The sequence below is a fragment of the Dermacentor silvarum genome, chromosome 8 (assembly GCF_013339745.2).
Source record: "Dermacentor silvarum isolate Dsil-2018 chromosome 8, BIME_Dsil_1.4, whole genome shotgun sequence".
NCBI classification, from domain to species: domain Eukaryota; kingdom Metazoa; phylum Arthropoda; class Arachnida; order Ixodida; family Ixodidae; genus Dermacentor; species Dermacentor silvarum.
In genome coordinates, this window is record NC_051161.1 from 108,245,187 (window position 1) to 108,266,031 (window position 20,845).

The 20,845-nt window shown below is 45.1% G+C and overlaps 1 long non-coding RNA gene across 3 annotated transcripts in view; it reads right to left on the reverse strand.

The window, feature by feature from the left end:
- LOC119462787 (uncharacterized) overlaps positions 1 to 20,845 on the reverse strand; it is a 79,629-nt gene that overhangs the window by 33,937 nt on the left and 24,847 nt on the right. The window lies entirely within an intron of this gene.

A 20,845-nucleotide genomic window follows, 5' to 3' on the forward strand; every position in this document is an offset into this window, starting at 1 on the left:
CAAAAAATAAAGATGGCGTGCATTTATTTCTAGGGAAAATAAAGAATAAATTACCTTATCATAGGCTACATTTTTATCTTGACATTTTGACAAACCTATTTTGCACGTCCTCTTCAAAGTTCCTCCAGACAGATGACCATGGCACACATCAACAATTTGATAGACAAATTAATTAACAAAGGCTTTTTTTAGATCCTGGTCTGTCGTGTACTGTCCATTATGAAACAAAAATATGCCGTTGTTTTTTGAAACATTTCTCTGCAATGTGCCTCCTGAGTTTCATCACAAGTTGACTTTGGCGATGGCACTTGAGGAACGTTTTTAATTCCTCGCGTAAACGATAACTTCTCTGTTAGAGAAGATAACAAGCACAATTGTTTGGCACAAGAAATATGAAATTGGCAAAATGTTCAGTGAAGTTACAGGAGAAAATTCGCATTGAAATTTTCATTTTCTCAGTAGAGTTCGTGTAGTAGCTAGTCTAGCTTATTCTCTGAAGACACGTTTTCAGGGTTTTATTATTTGGTTCGTGCGTCTTCCCGCTTCTCCCATTTATCTCCTCAGATGTGCTTTCTACTCACCTACTGTTCGCTGACGTACTAGTAAGCAAAATTTACGCTTATAATGAATCCATGAATAAAATGACACTTTGCCAAACAGCACTTGCTTTCATAGCTCAAACGCTGAATTCGTTTTGCAGCAAAACATTTATTGCAACTACAAGCGCTCCATAACGTTCAATGCCGCTTTTCAGACATTTATGAAAAATTACGTAACTTAAGATTCTTATACTTACAGGAATATTAGGGACCTGTTAGGACCGATATGCAGGCAAATTTTGATGTGCGAAAATTGATAAAGCATCGTGCCCAGCCCTTATGGAGCCGTTTTATGAAAGCCTTAGAAAGTTTTCCACTACCCCGAGGAGCTCAAAAATGATAGTAAATTTACATTTCACAGAAATCCGGGACTGTGTGTGGGTGACGCGCACTGAATATTCGCGGAACCTAATACTTTTCTTCTTCCAGTTTTCATGCGCTATACGTAACGCTTATTCGGTTTCCCTGTCTTGTTGGTGTACTCTGCGAGGCACGTTGTTCATATTTCGTTGAACTAGGAAGCATGTTATGACCTATTCTACATCTCTATTTTGCGTAGGATGTTTACAGCCTTTGTAGAAAATTGCTTATGCAATCGTTCGTAACCATCATGCTGTTACGTGACAGTGACGGTCAATAACACAGTAGCAAAACTGCGAATGACGAAACTAACTCGTTATTGGGAGAACCTGTGCCCCCGAAAGACAAGCTACACACAAAGCCCAACGATAGCGGCGAACACAATTGGCGATCGTCGAAAATCCGATGTGCCAGTCATTCGCTTCGTCTTTTACACAATACACATCGAAGGTTCCCGAGAAATCGCTAGGGCCCGCGTGTCTTCCAGGAAGTACTAGACAATCTGCGCCACGCATACAATCAGATTAGACAAGCTTCAGTGACAACACACAACGGATAGAACCATCGATAACATTCGTGTAAGGTCCAATCATAGAGGAGCGTCTTGCGCTGACCGATAACTTCAAGTTGATAGTGGGTAAAATGCAGTCCCCGAGAAAAGGATAAACAAGTACACACGAGTCAATACGGCCGCTAATAACTTGGCTTCATGATGCGCCAAAATACCTCTACCTTACACCAAGTGTATGTTTGGTGGAAATGGGGGCCACGTCATGTGCAATGTGTGAGAAACATAAGCGGTTTATCCTTATTAGAAACGTCGCATAGACTACTGAACCGAATCTTCACTTTTTTTTCATTTTCTATTCTGTTATACGAGCTTGGTAGCACAGGTTTTCGCTGTTTCTATAGTAACTAAACAATGCACCTTATTTATATTTAATCCAAATAAATGCCAGGGTATGAGTATTACGTAGGCAAGGTTCGAAGTGTGTGGAATAAATATGGTCTTACCACTAAATAATGTGCGCATGTGATCCGGGACATTATCAGTATGTTTTACGACCAAAGCAGAATTCATCCCGCTTCCCTGGGAGAGAAATGAGCACTACCGAGATAAATGTTTGCAAAATAGGGGTGGCAGGAACATTATGAGGAATGTTCTAGGGAAGTAAAAGTTGTGTGCATGAATTGCTGCCTTTATTAAAATTCCTGAACCAGTGCTCCGAAGCGTTATATGTGGGAAGTTTTCAAACGGGTTGGAATGACTTACGGCCAATTTTTAAAGGTTGTGATTAAACAACTGGAAATCTAAATTTCTTTAAAAAATTCTGACAGAAGCTTAATGGCTTGCTCCTTTGACATAAAGGACTTGTATTACTCCTTGCCTCGAAAGAAGTTAATATCATGCGTAGAAGAGTGCATCGACGAGTACGGCGTGGTTGCCTTTCAAAACTCAGCCGGAAAATCCGTTCAAAGCGTTTTAGATATGCTTCAATGTTATTATTACTCGACCTATGCAGCATGGAATGACCAAATATTCATTCATCGGTTCACGTCATGGCCCTGCATCGGTTCATGTTTGGCGCCTAAACTGAGTGACATTTTTCTCACCCACCATAACAAAAACCTGTTGCGAACCTTGTCCGAGCACAGGGTGGTTAAAGTTTTCAGGTACGTTGATGACTATCCAGTATATTTCGAACCAGAAGCACCTTCAACAGTGAATATACTCTTCAAAGTTTGTTTTTCTGCAGGCCTTAGCACACTTACTCTCACGGTGAAAGAGCCGACTGACAACGTGCTGCGTTTCTTGGATATTCAGCTCAAGTTCACGGAACGGCGCACGTGTTGGGAGTATAAACCCAGGGCTAATAAGCTTCTATCGCCATACCGGTCGGCTCACTCGAAGCTCGTCAAGAGGAGCATTGCCAAATTGTGTTTTGGAAATGCAATAAATAAATCCTGCCACCATAAGATATATATACGGGTCTTATGAAGCAGTCGGGAATGTTATCCGTGCCAGAGTTTCCGGAGTGAGTGCAGGTCTCGGTCGTAGAGGGGCTGCTAAAAATATGCCTTTTGCACAGTAATACTCGGCATGCGGCAAATAAATGGACAGAAAACAGAAGGAAGGTAGCGGTAGTTTCCTATCTGCATAGAACGGCCCATAGCCTTAAGAAAACGGCTAGCCGTGTGGACACAAAAGTGGTCTTTTCAGCGCCAGAAAAAGTCGGGAAATTTTCTCGCTTGACAGAACCGTACTGTAAGTCAGCGGTCGGATGTTCTAAAAACCCTAATGAGGCTCCTGTGGATTGCGTAGAAGCTGTGGTGTATGAGCTTCCACTTTCATGTGGGAAAAAGTACATCGCACCGACAGGAAGGTGTCTTAATGAACGGCTACGAGAACATAGTTAAACAGTGAATAATAAGCACTACGGCCATGTGTCTTATCATTGTCAGGAATGCGTCTGCGCACCGGTGTATGATTTCTGTCTTGTTCTTGCAAAGCACAAAGATAAAGATGTGCGAGAGATTATCGAGGCTCAGGCTACCGGTCGGAATAGTGAAACGTGTGTTAGTGCCTCTTCGGTCGAATTGTTAGATAAGGAGACGGCCTTTTTGGACGGCTGAATCGGGACGATGTCGCGCCACTGTGCATGGGTTTCATGGAAATGAAGCTGTTGAAGTTAGTGCATTATGCCGTTGTCTCGCTGCTGTCCTTCTCCGATGGCGCTAAATATGGTTTCAGTCTAGACCTCCTTGGGCCGTTGGAACTCCCTCGGGCTCTGGACATAAATGGGTCGCCGTCACCGCCAATTACGCTACTCGGTACGCGTAGCATAATCGCTACGCGTATTCATCACAAGAGCCCTCCCGATAAGTTGGGCTACTGACGTCGCTGACTTTCTACTCTACGACATCATTTTAGTGCACGGGGTTCCGCGCCAATTACTCACAGACCGTGGCTGTAGATTTTCTAGGCAGTCATCGAGGACATCCTCCGCTCCTGCTGGACAAAGCACAAGTTCAGCACGTCCTACCACCCACAGACCAACGGCCGCACGGAGCGCTTCAACCAGACCATCACTGGCATGATTTCGAAGTACGTTAGGGCCGACCACCACGACTGAGACCTTCGTGTACCAAATGTGCATGGCGTTCGCGTATAATTCATCGCGTCACGACACCGCTGGCTGTTCACCATTCTATCTTCTAAATGGCCGAGAATCCGCGTAGCCCTTAGACACCTTGCCGCCTTCGCCCGCGCGTTCAGCCACGGAATACGCCGGCGACGCGATCGCACGCACCGCCCACGCGCGGCATCTCACCCGCGTCCTGCTCGAGATCTCACAGGACCATCAGAGATGCCTCTACGATTGAACCATCGTGACGTGCACTTTTCTCCGGGCTATGTGGTGCTTCTCTGGTCACCGATCAGCCGTGTGGGCCTTTCAGAAAAGCTGCTGTTGCGTTACGCTGGTCCATACCGTATGGTGCGACAAGTGACCAATGTCACATATGAAATCATCCCCGCCCACCCCTCCGCGTCGTCGTCAGCTGCAAGTGACATCGTTCACGTAGCGAGACTATTGCCATATCACACACCTTTCACCGCGGAGGTGTAAGCACCGGGACGGTGCTTCTACTGCCAGGGTGATGATACGGAACAGCCGCCCCAGTGTGGCTGCACTGAAGAGGAGGAAGACGACGTGTTTCCGCTAGATATAGAGTCGGCATCTTGGCCTGCGCTGGCTTCCGTGTAAAGAAATTGTAAATAGCCTTGGGCGTCAGCTACACGCAACAATATCTACAAATTACGTGGTTATGAAGTTCTCGAATTACACAACGCTTAGACATATTACCCAGAAGTACTTTGGAAGCGATAATTACTAGGCAGTTACTTCGATAGTGCGTTTCCAAATTTTTCAAAGAAAGATTTTGCAAACTGTACACCTGTTGAGCTTCCAGAACTCAGCCGTTAACCACTTTGGCTTTGCGCTGATCAAAAAAAAAAAAAAAACTGCGGCGAACCGCACGAGATGGTAACGCTCACAGCGGGGTCTACCAGATATTCCTGGGACAAAGGACAAAGAGGAGAAATTTAAATAAAAAGCAGGGATGTTAAACATGAGATATGCTTGTTGGCTACCTGGGTAGATCAAACCCTCTGCTGATGCTGTAAACGTAGTGACAGTTATCTACTTGATATTACAAATGGCCAATGATTCCGGTATCAAGCAAATTCACAGCCATACTTTTAAGGCCTTTTGCAGCTGTAAATTACGAGTCCAGGGCCTCAAAGTCTTGTCCAGTGAGAAGAGCCTCCCATCTAGCTGGTTAAGAGCTATGTAGAGGTGGAGCCTTTCAGCTAGAAGAAAAGGGAAGTGGCAGGGGAGGTGTTGTATAGTATTGCAGGTACCGCAGGCATTTTACTCGGCGCTATCTGCCATTCGCATAAAAGAAATAAGTATGCATTGGTGAACAAAGCATCAATGTGTGAACGACCCCACACTGTTTCCTCACTTTGGGGAAGTATAGGTAGCAGGTGTAGTCGGTATCTATGAGGCCTATAGGACTGAGATAACCATACGTATCTTCTTGTTTCCCCTTTGTTTTTCACAGCCCGGGGAAAAAGAAATCATATAAAATTGGCACTCAGGTGACACAGTGATGGACATTTTGCTGCAATAAAAATGCGTGAATACCTAGCATGTCTTTAGTCTAACCCCATCACCAACGAAATGAAACGCTTTGTTGTAAAGATTTTTTCATATTCGGAAATCTTTCTCGACAAACGAAACAGATATAAAAGCTTCTATCCATTTCTAATGTACTTGCGAAACTAATTATTTCCGCACATGATTGTTTTAGATTATTCGTGCTCTGAACAAGAGAGTATGCTTGTTTCAGTATATAAGGTGTGTCTTTTTTAGCTGCAGCAAATTTTTAAAAACACCTTGTGGAGTATGGCACAATTCTGAAGCTTGAACTAAATAACTTGACGAGGCTGACATTACATTCGTGAGCAATCAAATGGGTAATTAACTAATTCCGAAAATTTACCGAATGGAGTTATAACTTAATGATTTACAGCACTGTAGGAATTGGAGCTAGTGAGTTTGTACGGCATATCGACTTGGAACGAATTATGAGCGTGGTACTAATTTCGAGATATGCACCCTCACAATCGCGTAAAAACCTAAGTTTGTTTCACGTACTATTAAAAAAACGATGTTCTATAGCATGGAAGTGCAACGTAATTTGAATGCCAATGTATTTAATCCCACACTTAGCAAATTATTATCTCGAAGCTGCTGGGGTCTTGATAATTTTTTAAAAGTGGATATGCTTTGCGAATTCACCGGCTACAATTCGTAAATTCTTGTATGTGCCGTAAAGTTATTCATTAGAAATGTAAATACCGCTATTAGGTGAACAATTTATTTAGCATTTTCATTTCTTAAAAATTTAATGCCCGCCTCATAGAGTAATTTCTAACTGTGCTATTAGGGACAAGCAATTTAAAAGTTGCAACGCGCCTTAGAAAAGTCCTGGCACATGCCTGTTATGTGTTAAGGACTTTTTCAAACCAGAAAGAATTCTTGCCCGCAGCAAAGTTATAGCAGCACGTTGAACTTCCCGTGAAAGGTTTTGATCTTCTCTCGGTATTATTCTTAGCAATAAAATGGCATACTATGTTGTTTGTTTACCAAAAAGAAACGTTAAATTTAAGCAGTCATCGTGATGCAAGATGCATCACGATGAAAGCTTTGAAAGCTTTTATTACCTGACCTACCTGGCCAACTACTACTTCCAGGCCTACCAACGACTAACAACGACTTCTGTCCATAAATAAAAGTGTGCTTGAAGTCTCGCAGAACACAATATTCCTGCACGCGTTGTGTTTTTGGTCGCTTGAAAGAGGCTTGCGGGCGCCTCGTTCAAACGACCTACTTTGACCTGGGTCCACTTTCACCCGGCCGCACCTACAGAGGTCCGAACCGATGTCAGTGGTTATGGGATCCGAGACGTATTAGCGCAACGCCAACATGGACACGACCATGTTAAAACCTACGCTAGCCGGCTCCTTACAACTGCAGAGCGCAACTATTCGATTACCGAGCGCGAATGTCTTGGTCTCGCCTGGACTGTTTCAAAGTTCCACCGATATTTATATGGCAAGCCCTTCTCAGTAATCACAGACCATCATGCGCTCTGTTGGCTTTCGTCGCTCAAGGATCCTACTGGCCTGCTCGGTCGTTGGGCTCTCCGGCTACAGGAATATACCTACACTTTGACTTACCAGTCGTGACGCCAACACCAGGACGCAGATTGCCTCTATCGCTACCCAGTCGAGCACCCGACCTCTACGTCTGATACTGACACCGACGCCTGCGTTCTCTCTGTTTTTCCGCGGCTCCATGTCGCCGAAGAGCAGCGCCGTGACCCGTCCTTGCGTATCATCATTTACCGCTTAGAATCGTCACTTGGCCTTCGCTTATTCATACTTCAACATGGCGTACTCTACCACCACAACGTTCACCCCGACGGCCCAGCATTACTCCTTGTGATCCCTAAACACCTTCGCTCGGCTGTTCTCCACGAACTTCACGACCTCCCCACTGCCGGTCACCTCGGTGTGTCACGTACCTACGACCGGATCCGCCGACGCTTCTTTTGACCAGGGCTTGCTCGCTCAGTTCTAAGATACGTAGCAGCGTGTGAGAAATGCCAGCGACGCAAGACACCATCGAGGCTCCCTGCCGGATACATTCAACCACTCGACATTCCCGCTGAGCCATTCTTTAGGGTTGGTTTAGACTTACTTGGCCCTTTTCCGCTATCCCCCTCTGGGAACAGGTGCATCGCTGTGGCCACGGCTTACGCCACGTGCTACGCAATCACCCGAGCGCTTCCTACGAGCTGCGCCACCTATCTCGCCGATTTTCTTCTACGCGACGAGAATTTATTACATGGAGCTCCACGCCAACTTCTCACAGACCGTAGCCGGACATTCCTATCAAACTTTATCGCAGACATCCTGCAGTCCTGTGTAATGAGAGACAAGCTATCCACGTCATACCATCCGCAAACAAATGGCCTCACAGAGCGTCTCAATCACACTCTCACAGACATGCTCGCGAAGAAGTATGTCTCTTCAGACCACACTGACGGGGACCTCGCTCTACCGTTTGCCACATTTGCTTATAATTCCTCGCGCCACAACACAGCCGGTTATTCCCCATTTTTCCTTTTGTTCGGCCTAGAACCAGCACTGCCTCTCGACACAACCCTCCCTGTTCCCGCGGCACCGACCAGTAAGTATGCACTTGACGCCATCGCCCGCGCTGCCCACGCAATGGAAATTGCCCGTGACCCCCTTCTGAACTCGCAAGAGAGTCAAAGGCATTTGTACGATCGGCGACGCCGAGAAGTGCACTTCCCACATGTTTCTTTCGTGCTTCTGTGGTCGCGGTCGCGTCAGTTCGGCCTGTCAGAAAAACTGCAGTCTCGCTACAAAGTCCCATACCGAGTTCTTTGTTCCTTCACTCCTGTCACCTACGAAATCGGCCCTGATGCCCCCGCTGCTTTCCAGTCCAGTGATATTGTGCACGTTATACGACTGAAGAAGTATCACCCTCTCAGTAATGACATTTAGACGCTCCGAGACGTCGCTTCTGCCGCGGGGGGATTGGGCTACACGCGTGTTGCATTTGGTCGTTTGAACGAGGCGCGCGGGCGCTTTCACTCGAGAAGGAACAACGACCTGGGCTCGCGCTGTGAATCCAACCAGTCAGCGCTGCAACCGCTGTTCTAAATATATTCTGTAAATAGTTTCTCGTTTAGTTGACCCGTCCTCCGAGTAACAATAATTATGCACGCAGTCAGGAAGACGGCTTTGATTTAACTTGAAATATCGTGATTCAGTTTTGTTTACACTGACTTCCTCTCTGGGAATCATGACTATAGTATGTAAAAGCGAAGGCCGCCCATGTATCCACGAAGCGTAATTTGACATCTATGAACCCTGTTAGATTTACGGGAACCGCCTGAATTGATAATACGCACTTTTACCGATTGCACGCGAGCACCGGCGCGCGCTTCATCGTTCCCACCGATGTGTCTGCCTGTGATATAAGAAACACCAAAGGACCAGAATTAGAGGAGGATGCACGTAAGATCATCACCGGAGGTGGCATCTCTAAATCTTTATGTAAGCCTAACATATTGTTTTCTACATAGGTGTCTTCCAAAATAAATCATCTCTGCGTAATCAGAACGTTTTATATACCGACTCTCCCGTTCAGAACCCCGCTGTAATCGTCTTTTTCAAGCCTAAATAAAGCAGAAGAAAGCTAGCATTCCTTTTTTTTTACAACGACTTCATATATTGATGACCTTACAGATTTCAAAGCTATTAATGTACATTTTCAAGTGTCTTTCTATTGATAAAACAGAGGTAAGAGCTTACATTTGTGAATTGTACCACGGAAAGGGAGCATTGTACTCGCAATGCACAATCTCAGGCTGTATGAAAGCAACACTTGATTCGAGTTGAAACATTAATTCCTGGAAGTATATCAAAACCTCAGTAATTGCTATTTAATGCGTATTGAAGATTTGTTCCCCCGAATCTTTTTGTTGTTTTTTTTCTTGTTTTTGACGCGAAACGTCTTGCAGTTCTGTCAGATATGGGGTCGTTTCTTAAAATCGAATGTAACGCAAACTTGCAATACTAACCTCGCCTATACTTTTGAAACCGTACGATTCACACGCCTACCTTTATTATCGTTGTGTAGAGGAAGAAAGTCGCGTGGCGCAAAGCACTAGTGGCGCAAGGCTAAACAAACAGCGGAGCTCATCGGCACCTAGCTGGTCCTTGCCTTACGGGTTATGTTTTTCGGAATTTATTGATTATTGATCGATAATCGATTACCTATTTATTGGCTATTGATTGTCTATCGCGGGGTATTGGCCACATATTTGGGCTAAGCTAAGCACTACGAAGTCATCCTAAGCATTTTTCGGAATTTCTTGATTATTGATCGATTATTGATTAGCTGTTGATTGGCTATCGATTGGCTATCGCAAGGTATTGGCCACGTATTTGGGCTAGGCTAAACATACCAAGTTATCTCCAGCATTATCCGGACTTTATTGATTATTGATCGATTATCGACTAGCTATTCATTGGCTATCAATTTTCTATCGAGTTTTTGCGAACGCTACGGGGGGAAACGAAATGCGTAAACAGCTCCGGTGTTAAAAAGCAATTACGCGAACTTGCATAGATCGCATGCGAAGATGCGTCATTCTCGCGCCATGCATGAAGCAATCACAGCTGAATTGAGAGTGTCGCTTGGCGCTCTGAGGATAATACCTTGGTAGTGCGTTTGTCGACTCTGCTCGAGTGCTCGCGCAGACCTCACTCAGCCATAGTAGATACGCTCCATCATACTCAAACTTTTGCTTATCAGGATTTATAACGCTTACAATTAAGTATGCAGTTGTATGCGCTTGTCGACCGCGCTGTCGCGTTCGAAAAGCGTGTTCCAGATGGCGTAAACAGACTTGGGCAGCAAGACCGGGGGATAGATAGGATAAATACACCTTAGTAGGCAAAGAATGCTAATCGATTTATAAGTAGCTTGGCAGTACTGTTCACGCTCATTTATTAAAAAGGTACGGCATGGAGCGTTTTTTCAATGTGAAGCGCCTGTTCCCTGCCAATATCACAAGTAATTAGTACAGTAGTGCTCCTTTACGTAAGTGCTAAGTTCATTTGTTATCGCACCTACGCATTTGAAATGTTTTTTTTTTTGTCCTTCAAGTGCAGCACAGGAACTTCCAGCTCCTTTTCAACATCATTTCACGCTGCTCCGTTCCAGTAGCCTCCGTTACGAGTTATATTGGCTATTGCCTCAAAAAAGCGCGTTCGACATCCATAAGCTTGAAACTCAATTTCCCGAACACGTGCGTAAGAACTGATGTGCATGGATGCTTGGTTTTCGTCATCCTCGCATGTCATTCCGCCGTCCGCAACCTGAAAATACCCCCCCCCCCTTCCCTCTCTGCGCAAGGAAGGCACGTGCAGGGAATGCATGTTACACTACGCCACGCTTGTTCATATCACCGGCTTGCTCCATTTTACCACTTCACTGTTCTTCTATCCCACTGTTAACCTTTTCGTTCTAAGAAGCAGCGACGGCACCGAAGACGTGCCAGGGATGATGATACAAGTTCGCAGAAGCATGCGTTATTTCAGGCAAACACTTGCCATTCTCGCCGTGTGTCGCTGACAGTGCGAAAAGAGAGGTTATTTATAGCAGTGTATCAGCTAACTTTGGCGGGACGGGGAGAAAGGAGAAGTAACGCCGAGAAATTACTTTTCTTTTGCAATCTTGTGAAATGGTAAAAGTGTAGCGCATGGTATCATCTCGGGCGAAGTCATACCTTCTAGACAGAGACTGAAAACCACTCTTGACCGTGACTTCTTTTTGTGTCTCCGTTGAACGTTCGAGCTTAACAGAAGGACGATGCCCCTTTTGAGCTGCTCTAGTACCTTCATGATATAACCAACGCGAGCACACAATGTGCATTGCTTTGTGGTCCTAAGCAAGAAGTCGTGTGTTCGGTCACCAGTCCCGCCAGCCGAATTGCGATGGGGGTGGAAAAAGCTTGTCCACCATTCTTTATGTGTACAGTAAAGAACCAACCCCATGTAGTGAAATTTATTCCGAAGCACTTTACTGTGTACGGAGTCTTTTAATAGCAGCTGTGCAGTTCGACACGTAAACGCTACAACTTAACTAATTAACTATCTTCAAGCGGGCGCCAACTTAGCGTTGTTTATTAACCCATGCAAGCGTTTCTAGTGGTTTGTATTTATAACAGAAGCACCGACCTACTTCAGATGCTTGAACAAAACAGTCAGCAGAGATGTTGGAAGGTGTTCAGAAATGTTTTATTTCAGCATTTCCTATTATATGTTGTTACACGCAAATGAAATTATTTGCCGCTTTCTGATAACGTCAGCTTGTGAAAACCTCATGCCGCATATTACGCTAGGATTCTGCAGGAAATAATGTAAGAAGACGGAATGCCGTGGAAGTGACTGTGAACGCTGTCCTGGAGAGCTGCGCGGGTGGAACGCTCTTCAACGTTTTTATGGGAACAACTGCTTTCGGACAGCCTTGCAAACCTGAAACATGCGAACACATCGCCGGGATATTCCTACAATTCAGAAGCAGTTATTCCAGCCACTCTGTCAAAGGTAGGTAGGTTGCTGTTTCGCCTCGTTTCGGACCAAGTTAATAAAATCAGATGCGCGGCCGACGGTGGCACCAAACGTCGGACATCCAGCACAGCAGTCAGGCGCTCTAACTATTACACTACGAACGTACGCATCATTTTCTCGGTCGACAGCCAAATATGTATTATTGTGGGAATCATGCAATTATTCTTCACTAAATTTGTAATTAGAAAAAAAAAATTGTGGGATTTCCTGCATACAACAGCGAACAACACGCGTTTGCTAACGTGCTTCCAGAGGTATTGGTTATATTTTAAACTTTGGTTAAATTAAGCAAGAACATCCTTTACAAATAATACATCACAACAGCGAGAAAAATGTCTGCTGTATTTGTTTCCAGTATTTGCACTGCTGAGTCTCGGCCTACAAATATGATGCCTCCTATTTCTCTAGAATCAATTCTACAAGCAAATGCAACTAATGTTTCAGTCTGTGTGAAATTTTTAAGAATATTTGAAATGTTTTGGTATATTTCAGCAGTCTGGCCTACGGAGCCTGCTGCTTCGATTGGTAACTTGTACTCCTATAGGCTAAAAACATGTTGTTATGCAGATTTACGGCTAACGGCCCCAAACGACTTCGAGATTCAGCGTTTTCAAATATAACACGCTTGATAAAGTTTGCAAGAAGACTGTGCTTCCTTTGACTCATTGTATACCTATGGTTTTAGCCTCGTTCACATGCCACGGGTGTTTCTTGCGCAAGATTCTAAAGACCAGACGTACGAGGGGATGTAGAATGACGTGAACGATGACCTGGTATCGTCTGAAGCTGAATACTGTGAGTGCGAAAAGAATGGTGGTGATAGTTTCCTTGTGGGTATAATATATGGTGTCGCAACGCCTCAAGCTATGCACAATGGCACTTTTCAGTTTCTCGCTTGGTATAAATATTAGGCGTAGTAAATGTTGAAATTTGTTTGGATATTTATTTACGTTATTGTAATTTTCAGATGACTGTCAGCATTCATGATATTCTCAGATATTTCTTTCAACCAACAGAAGAGACACCCCCAACGTGATCAAATTATTAACTGGACTACATCATGAATATTATACAGCCAATGTGCTTACGTCCGCACCAAAAAAAGGGTGGTCGCATTATACCAAGTAGAAGAAGACAAGCGCGTTGACACCCGTTTTGTGCTCGCTTGCAAGCCTAATAAATAAGTACCGTTTCTATAGCGCTGTACCAGTTTTGGTGGAGGTGCTTGGTAACAAGCAATGTGTGCAATTGTGCCGGCGTTTATCGTGCTTTCCATGTTTCTTGATGAGAGCACTGACGCTACGAACAATACTCAGTGTACAATTTTTGTAAGAAATTTGATGGAGGTCTAGGGTCACGGAGGATCTCCTTGAGTCGGCACCAATCAAACGAACGGCCGCCGTAGTGGATATTTTCTCAGACGCACTTATTTTTCGTCGAAGTCGTCGCCTCGCCGGCCTACCAATTCCATCCCCTGATATATGTCCAATGACACAAACGCACAGGTAGCGATGCCTCCTGAGAGACCAATCACTGCTGATACGTGGAAAGCAAGTGGCTATTTGGACGAATGGTTCAAACATTGTCAGCAAGTAAGCAAGTCCTCTAGAGTCTGTAAAGGAGTACGTTTACCTAGATCAATTACTCACAGGGGTCACTGATTGCGATAGGGATGTTTACAGAAGAATGAAGTTGGGTGGAAGTTCATACGGCAGGATCCGCTAAATCCTGACTAGGAGCTCACCACAGTCCTCGAAAAAAAATGTATAATCATTGCATTCTACGGTGCTAACATATGGGGCAGAAATTGGAGGTTAACAAAGAAGCCCGATAACAAGTTAAGGACCGCACAAAGAGCGATGGAACGAAACATGCTAGGCCTAACGTTTTGAGACAGAAAGAGAGCGGTGTGGATCAGAGAGCAAACGGGGATAGCCGATATTCTAATTGGCATTAAGAGAAAGAATGGAGCCGGACAGGCCATGTAATGGGTAGGATGGATAACCGGTGGACCATTAGAGTTAGAGAATGGATACCAAGAGAAGGGAAGCGCAGTCGAGGATAGCAGAAAACTAGGTTGGTGATGAAGTTAGGAAATTTGCAGGCGCAAGTTGGAGCCGGCTAACTCAAGACAGGGGTAATTGGAGATCGCAGGGAGAGGCCTTCTTCCTGCAGTGGACATAAATTAAGGATGATGATGTTGATGATGATGATGATGAAGCAACTCAAATGATTGGGGCACTACCAGCCAACTAGCTAATGTCTTCGTCACGTTCAGTCACACCACGCTTGTGTGGTTAGAAAATCACGAAAAAACATTAGCGACTTGAGAGCGCTTCGTCGATTAATTAAAGAATGCTCCAGTGACTCGAAGGTGAAAAAGAGACGTGCAGAGCACACTCTGCCACAGTGAACCCAACTATCAAGTTAGCTGCGAAGGCGACCAGCTTTTGCCACGTAGTAATACCCGCTCGAAACTTTTTCAGGAGCCGAGAAAATGTCCAATATGGTGGCCATTTGTTTGATTGGTTGCTACTCAAGGAGCTCCTCAGTAATGCTGAGACCTCCGTCAACTTTCTTACAAAAATTGTACGCTGAGAATTATTTATAATGTTGGTGCTCTCATCAAGAAACATGAAAAACACTAAACCCCTGGCACAATTACGCCCGAGAATTTGATATCCGAGGCTATTTGGAAAAGATGAGCAATGAACAAAAAGTCAGAAGAATGGCCGGATGGCTATATTTTAACGGTAATCCATGCGATCATGGCTGTATTGATGTATAAGAAATCAGACAATAAACTCTCAGAAAAATGTCCATGCTAATAAATAAATCCGCTCGTTTGATCTTAACAACAAAAGACTGGCATTTGTGGCTATGGGTTTGTCCAGTTTGATTGCTTGTTAATATGGCCGAAACTGATTCGTCTGCAATGCTTGCATGGTTTAGCAATACTAATCACAAATGGTTTAAGGTTCATAGCACAGACGTGCTTTGGCGGTGCTCCATCGCTGTGTTGATTTATAGGGTTTAATGATGGGAGCGACCATACCAGCACTCTTCGAAGAGAAGCATAAAATTATTTTTCTTTAATACCAGCACAGAGCTGCAACTTCTGCAATCGAGTTACATTTTCCGTTTCAAAATGGGTGCCTCTCTTTTACCTAGACGGTTTATGTGTACACCGAGCTACACAAATAAGGATTCATCAATTTACAGCCCGCGAAAACCGGCCATTACGATTTTTTTTTCTTCAAAAATATGCTCCGCCGACCTCCGCTTGGGTCTCACGCTTCGAAAGTTATCTGATTTTGTATTTCTACTGATTTTACGAGTCTGTGAAATAAAATTCTGAATATCCAGCAAAGTAAGCCATTGCAGCGTTGTGAATAATTGCCCTTTCCTGGTAAGAACATTATGAAACAAGATAAATTATATAGGGAAGTCAGGTTAATTTCAAGAAAATGTCTCGAAACTGGGACTATAAATGAATTCTTCCGTGTGTTCCCGATTGCACTGTGCAATTATTCACCAGAATTGCGAGGAAGACTGTCATGACTTATGCAAAAAGAACACACTAGGCAAAAATTTGCATGGTTTACTACAGGTATACCGCAGATGACGGCAAATAAATAAGGGCTTGTAGCGATAGGACCCACTGTGCAAATAATTTCTATAGCTATTGTTTTTTGTACCTTGCATTGTAAGTCGTTTAATAAGTCAGCCTCGCATATGTTTGCTTCCTTGAAGTACATTCTTGGTTCTTGCCACGCGATGGCGTATACGTATTTCATTCACTACTAGTATTATCTCGTGATTAGCACTGAGGAGATATCTAAAATATCATGAGTGGTGACATGGTACTGCATATTCTTGTTCTTCAGTTGATATTCGGTTTTTATTTGCTTACATTCTCGTGTGTATCAAATACAGATAAATATATACGAATGTAGCCGTGCTTACAAGTGTCCTACTTAAGGTATCTGAACTCTTGCACAAATATTGCGTGTTCTCGATGCGGCCTGCTATTTCTCATTAACTTCCATGCGCGAATTAAAGAGAACAAAGTGGGCTATAGTGTTATAGACGACTGCATGCCTCGGTGCACCATTTCTACCTTGATGTCATTACAATTTTTCCTTCAATTCATTTTTTCTGTTATTTGCTGATGCGATCTCCTTAAAGGTTAAAAGTTATCACCGTTAGAAAACATAACTATAGCTGGGTAGTTAGAAGAAGAAACTCTAAAGAAATTATACAGATCGAGATCACCAAGACCTGCACCCATATTTGCTTTGCACATTCTCGGGAAACATGAGTGCTTAAGACTTTTACTTTCCTCCAACTATACAAAACTTAGGCTTTAGCAGGGAATGCTTTTCGGAGATCAACACATTTCGTTTGCTCTCTTATTAATTTGTTGTTATCTTCGGCGGGCTGCTACAACATATGAGGCTGCAAACTCAGCCAATAGTGCACGGTGCTTCACTTAGGTTTGCCCCTGACTCTAATGCTCCGCAAGTTGTTTTTATTTGTTTCCCCAATATAACCGAAGTGGCACCTCTAAGGTTATATTTTAGCATAATTCCCAGGCACGCTTATTGCACATCGTGAGGTTGCTGCTACAACATTCTTTTTGAATTCTCTATGGTCCTCTCACATGTCATAGCCATTGTATTGCGGCAGTATGTAATATCAATAAATAAATAAATACACTTTTCTCACTTTCGGGATTTACAATAGCTAATATTCGTTCTCGAAATTAAGCTCCACTCACTGCTTGAAACTTGTTGCCAAAGAGTCTTTTTATTTTTAGGAGCATTTTCACACACGTGTTGTCTGTTTCAGTGCATGGCAAAGTGCTAAGAGGTCCTTGACAACTAATAATAAATACTATGGTGTCGGATAAAATGACACCGAGACACAGATCAACGTTTATTACAACAATATTGTTTTGTGTTTTTATCAAGCTCCTTTGGCAAAAATAACTGCTCTCCTTACAATTTTCCATATACTACTGTCCAGACAAGGAATGACAACGTGATTTTATACGTCCAGAATCCCTTAAAATTTTAGTTTACGTTATTCTTTATTCGAGACACTGAAATTGGCGCGCAATTTTTGCCTGGAGCGCACAGGAAATAGAGTTCCGTTTAGGAAATAGAGTTCATCCCATAAAGAGGCCGTTGTCCAGACGCTGCGTCTCACGGATCTCCCAATCACTACAGAACACGACTGGCATGCGTTTTCACCTGCCAGGTCTGAAGGTGGACCAACTGTCGCCAATCGTTCACCTTAGGCGTACGTACAAATCCTTCAATACCACGCAAATCAGAAAAGGAAATGCTAGAAATGTGCACAACGATTTTTTTTAGAAAAGGCACATCAGCACGCCATGCGAAATGTTAACGCTTGTTAGACGAAATCTGCTGACGCATTGTTGATTACTGTGGCGCCTTTGGCAAATTTACTGCACTCACAGTGGGCTAATCTTCTATGTAAATTTACTCCAGTTGTTGGTAATACGCCGCCCTGAACATTCACCTCTTCGCAGCTTCATCAGCACAGCCAGCACCAGACGGCACCGCAAAACCAAAAATCAGAAAACTATATATTGCTACAAAAGAAAGTCATTAGCGTGATTTCCGATTGTGCTTACGATGCTCATCTAGGGTCTTTTTTCCAGAGCCTTGGAAATCCTACCATTCGACCCCCCTTTCCTATACACTGATATGCTACTTAATATATGTATACAACACGGAAAGGAAAAGTGTACTACCTTTCTATCGGAGCTATGAAAACTAACACTAGACTGTAATGAAAACTAATTACGGGCACAATCTGCTAGCTTATGTGCTGTCACCATGGCTGAATTCATTTAAACAGTAACCTTCTTTTTATTTCTTACATATAGTTTTTTTTTTCGATGATATTGTTTCTGTGGCATTCTTTGCATGATTACATTTATACTCAGCTTGCTTTTATCTTGTGTATGTTCGTGGTGCCGCTACAGTCTGACGGGAAACAAGGGAACACGTTTTTTGTAGAGGTGTTTGTTCTGTCATGCTGTGAAAGCTGCTAATTTTAAGCATGAAATTGAGCACCACGGCACACTGTGGTGCTGCAGCTTCGTTCGTGCCCCTGGCATTGCGATGGGCCCTATTTATATAGTTTGAATGTCTATGGCACATGCTTAGCAATAATATTTATCGATTCTTTGATATTCTTAGTCAAATAGGGGGCCCTTATACTTACATGGAGAGTGAGAGGGATTCAGCAGCGATTTGAATTCTCAGCTTTAGTCTGATATCTGTATTTATCGGCTTGAATTCATTGTTCACAAATTGTAAACCAACTTCAATACTTTATGGGAACATTCATTCCGCAGTAATTCGAAAATAATATTTTTATGTTCATTACTTACTGCAGCGCAGCACCTTGCAAAAGCCTGTTAATTTTCGACTTGGCTCCAGCTCGGCAGGTCACTTAATCAGTGAGTATCGATCACTTCATGTTATTAAGGAAGTCATGAATGCATGATTATTGCTTTTTTTCCAGAGGCGCCCATGGCAGGTACATGTCCCTTGCAATGCTGGTTTAACAAGAGGCTTAACTGCAACTTTACACAGTGAAATGTTGAGCACTGGCATTAACTAGAAAATAAGCTATGCAGTACCCAATATTCTCTGTCATTCCAGTGATCTCTGTGGTCTAGAGCTATATATAGTTGGGTGTCGTCATTGACCGCAGGCTATCTTGTTCGAAGCATCTATTCCCTGCGCAACAAACTTCCCAGTTTTATACGAGTATGAGATGAGGCCCATGTGGAGGTCCTCTGCAGCTTTTCCCGCCAGTGCTTGTGGGCTATCTAGGCTACAGCATGCCTGCGTTTTTAAATGTACGATCAATTTGTCTTCGTACGTTACAAATTCTCCAAGCCCCGGCAGTGCGAAAATGCCTAGCTCTTTGTCCAGCGTTCAAAACTGTTCAAGAATAATGTGGGGTTGGGCTGCACATCCCTTAGCAGCCTTTGTTTTTTTCTTTTTAAATGTCTAACGTTAACCGACATTTAAATTGATTTTTCATACTGAAATATTTCTTTCAGATTCCGGTTCTGGAAGCCAGCTTCCGGCTTCCGGAGAACGCTTCCGGCGTTTTTCTCTCTCGTCCGTAGCTAGGTGCGCTGCGGTGCACAAGGGCGTTCGTTCCCGACGCGCGTTCTCTTTCGCTCGTTCCCGACGCGCGCTCTCTTTCTCGTCCGTAGCTAGGGGCGCTGCGGTGCACAAGGGCGTTCGTTCCCGACGCGCGTTCTCTTTCGCTCGTTCCCGACGCGCGCTCTCTTTCTCGTCCGTAGCTAGGGGCGCTGCGGTGCACAAGGGCGTTCGTTCCCGACGCGCGTTCTCTTTCGCTCGTTCCCGACGCGCGCTCTCTTTCTCGTCCGTAGCTAGGGGCGCTGCGGTGCACAAGGGCGTTCGTCCCGACGCGCGTTTCTCTTCGCTCGTTCCGAGACCGCGCGCATCTCTTTCTCTTCCGTAGCTAGGGGCGCTGCGGTGCACAAGGGCGTTCGTTCCCGACGCGCGTTCTCTTTCGCTCGTTCCCGACGCGCGCTCTCTTTCTCGTCCGTACTAGGGGCCGCTGCGGTGCACAAGGCGTTCTTTCCCGACGCGCGTTCTCTTTCGCTCGTTCCCGACGCGCGCTCTCTTTCTCGTCCGTAGCTAGGGGCGCTGCGGTGCACAAGGGCGTTCTTTCCCGACGCGCGTTCTCTTTCGCTCGTTCCCGACGCGCGCTCTCTTTCTCGTCCGTAGCTAGGGGCGCTGCGGTGCACAAGGGCGTTCTGTTCCCGACGCGCGTTCTCTTTCCGCTCGTTCCCGACGCGCCGCTCTCTTTCTCGTCCGTAGCTAGGGGCGCTGCGGTGCACAGGGCCGTTCTTTCCCGACGCGCGTTCTCTTTCGCTCGTTCCCGACGCGCGCTCTCTTTCTCGTCCGTAGCTAGGGCGCTGCGGTGCGCGCGTTCTCTTTCGCTCGTTCCCGACGCGCGCTCTCTTTCTCGTCCGTAGCTAGGGGCGCTGCGGTGCACAAGGGCGTTCGTTCCCGACGCGCGTTCTCTTTCGCTCGTTCCCGACGCGCGCTCTCTTTCTCGTCCGTAGCTAGGGGCGCTGCGGTGCACAAGGGCGTTCTTTCCCGACGCGCGTTCTCTTTCGCTCGTTCCCGACGCGCGCTCTCTTTCTCGTCCGTAGCTAGGGGCGCTGCGGTGCACAAGGGCGTTCTTTCCCGACGCGCGTTCTCTTTCGCTCGTTCCCGACGCGCGCTCTCTTTCTCGTCCGTAGCTAGGGGCGCTGCGGTGCACAAGGGCGTTCGTTCCCGACGCGCGTTCTCTTTCGCTCGTTCCCGACGCGCGCTCTCTTTCTCGTCCGTAGCTAGGGGCGCTGCGGTGCACAAGGGCGTTCGTTCCCGACGCGCGTTCTCTTTCGCTCGTTCCCGACGCGCGCTCTCTTTCTCGTCCGTAGCTAGGGGCGCTGCGGTGCACAAGGGCGTTCTTTCCCGGACGCGCGTTCTCTTTCGCCTCGTTCCGACGCGCGCTA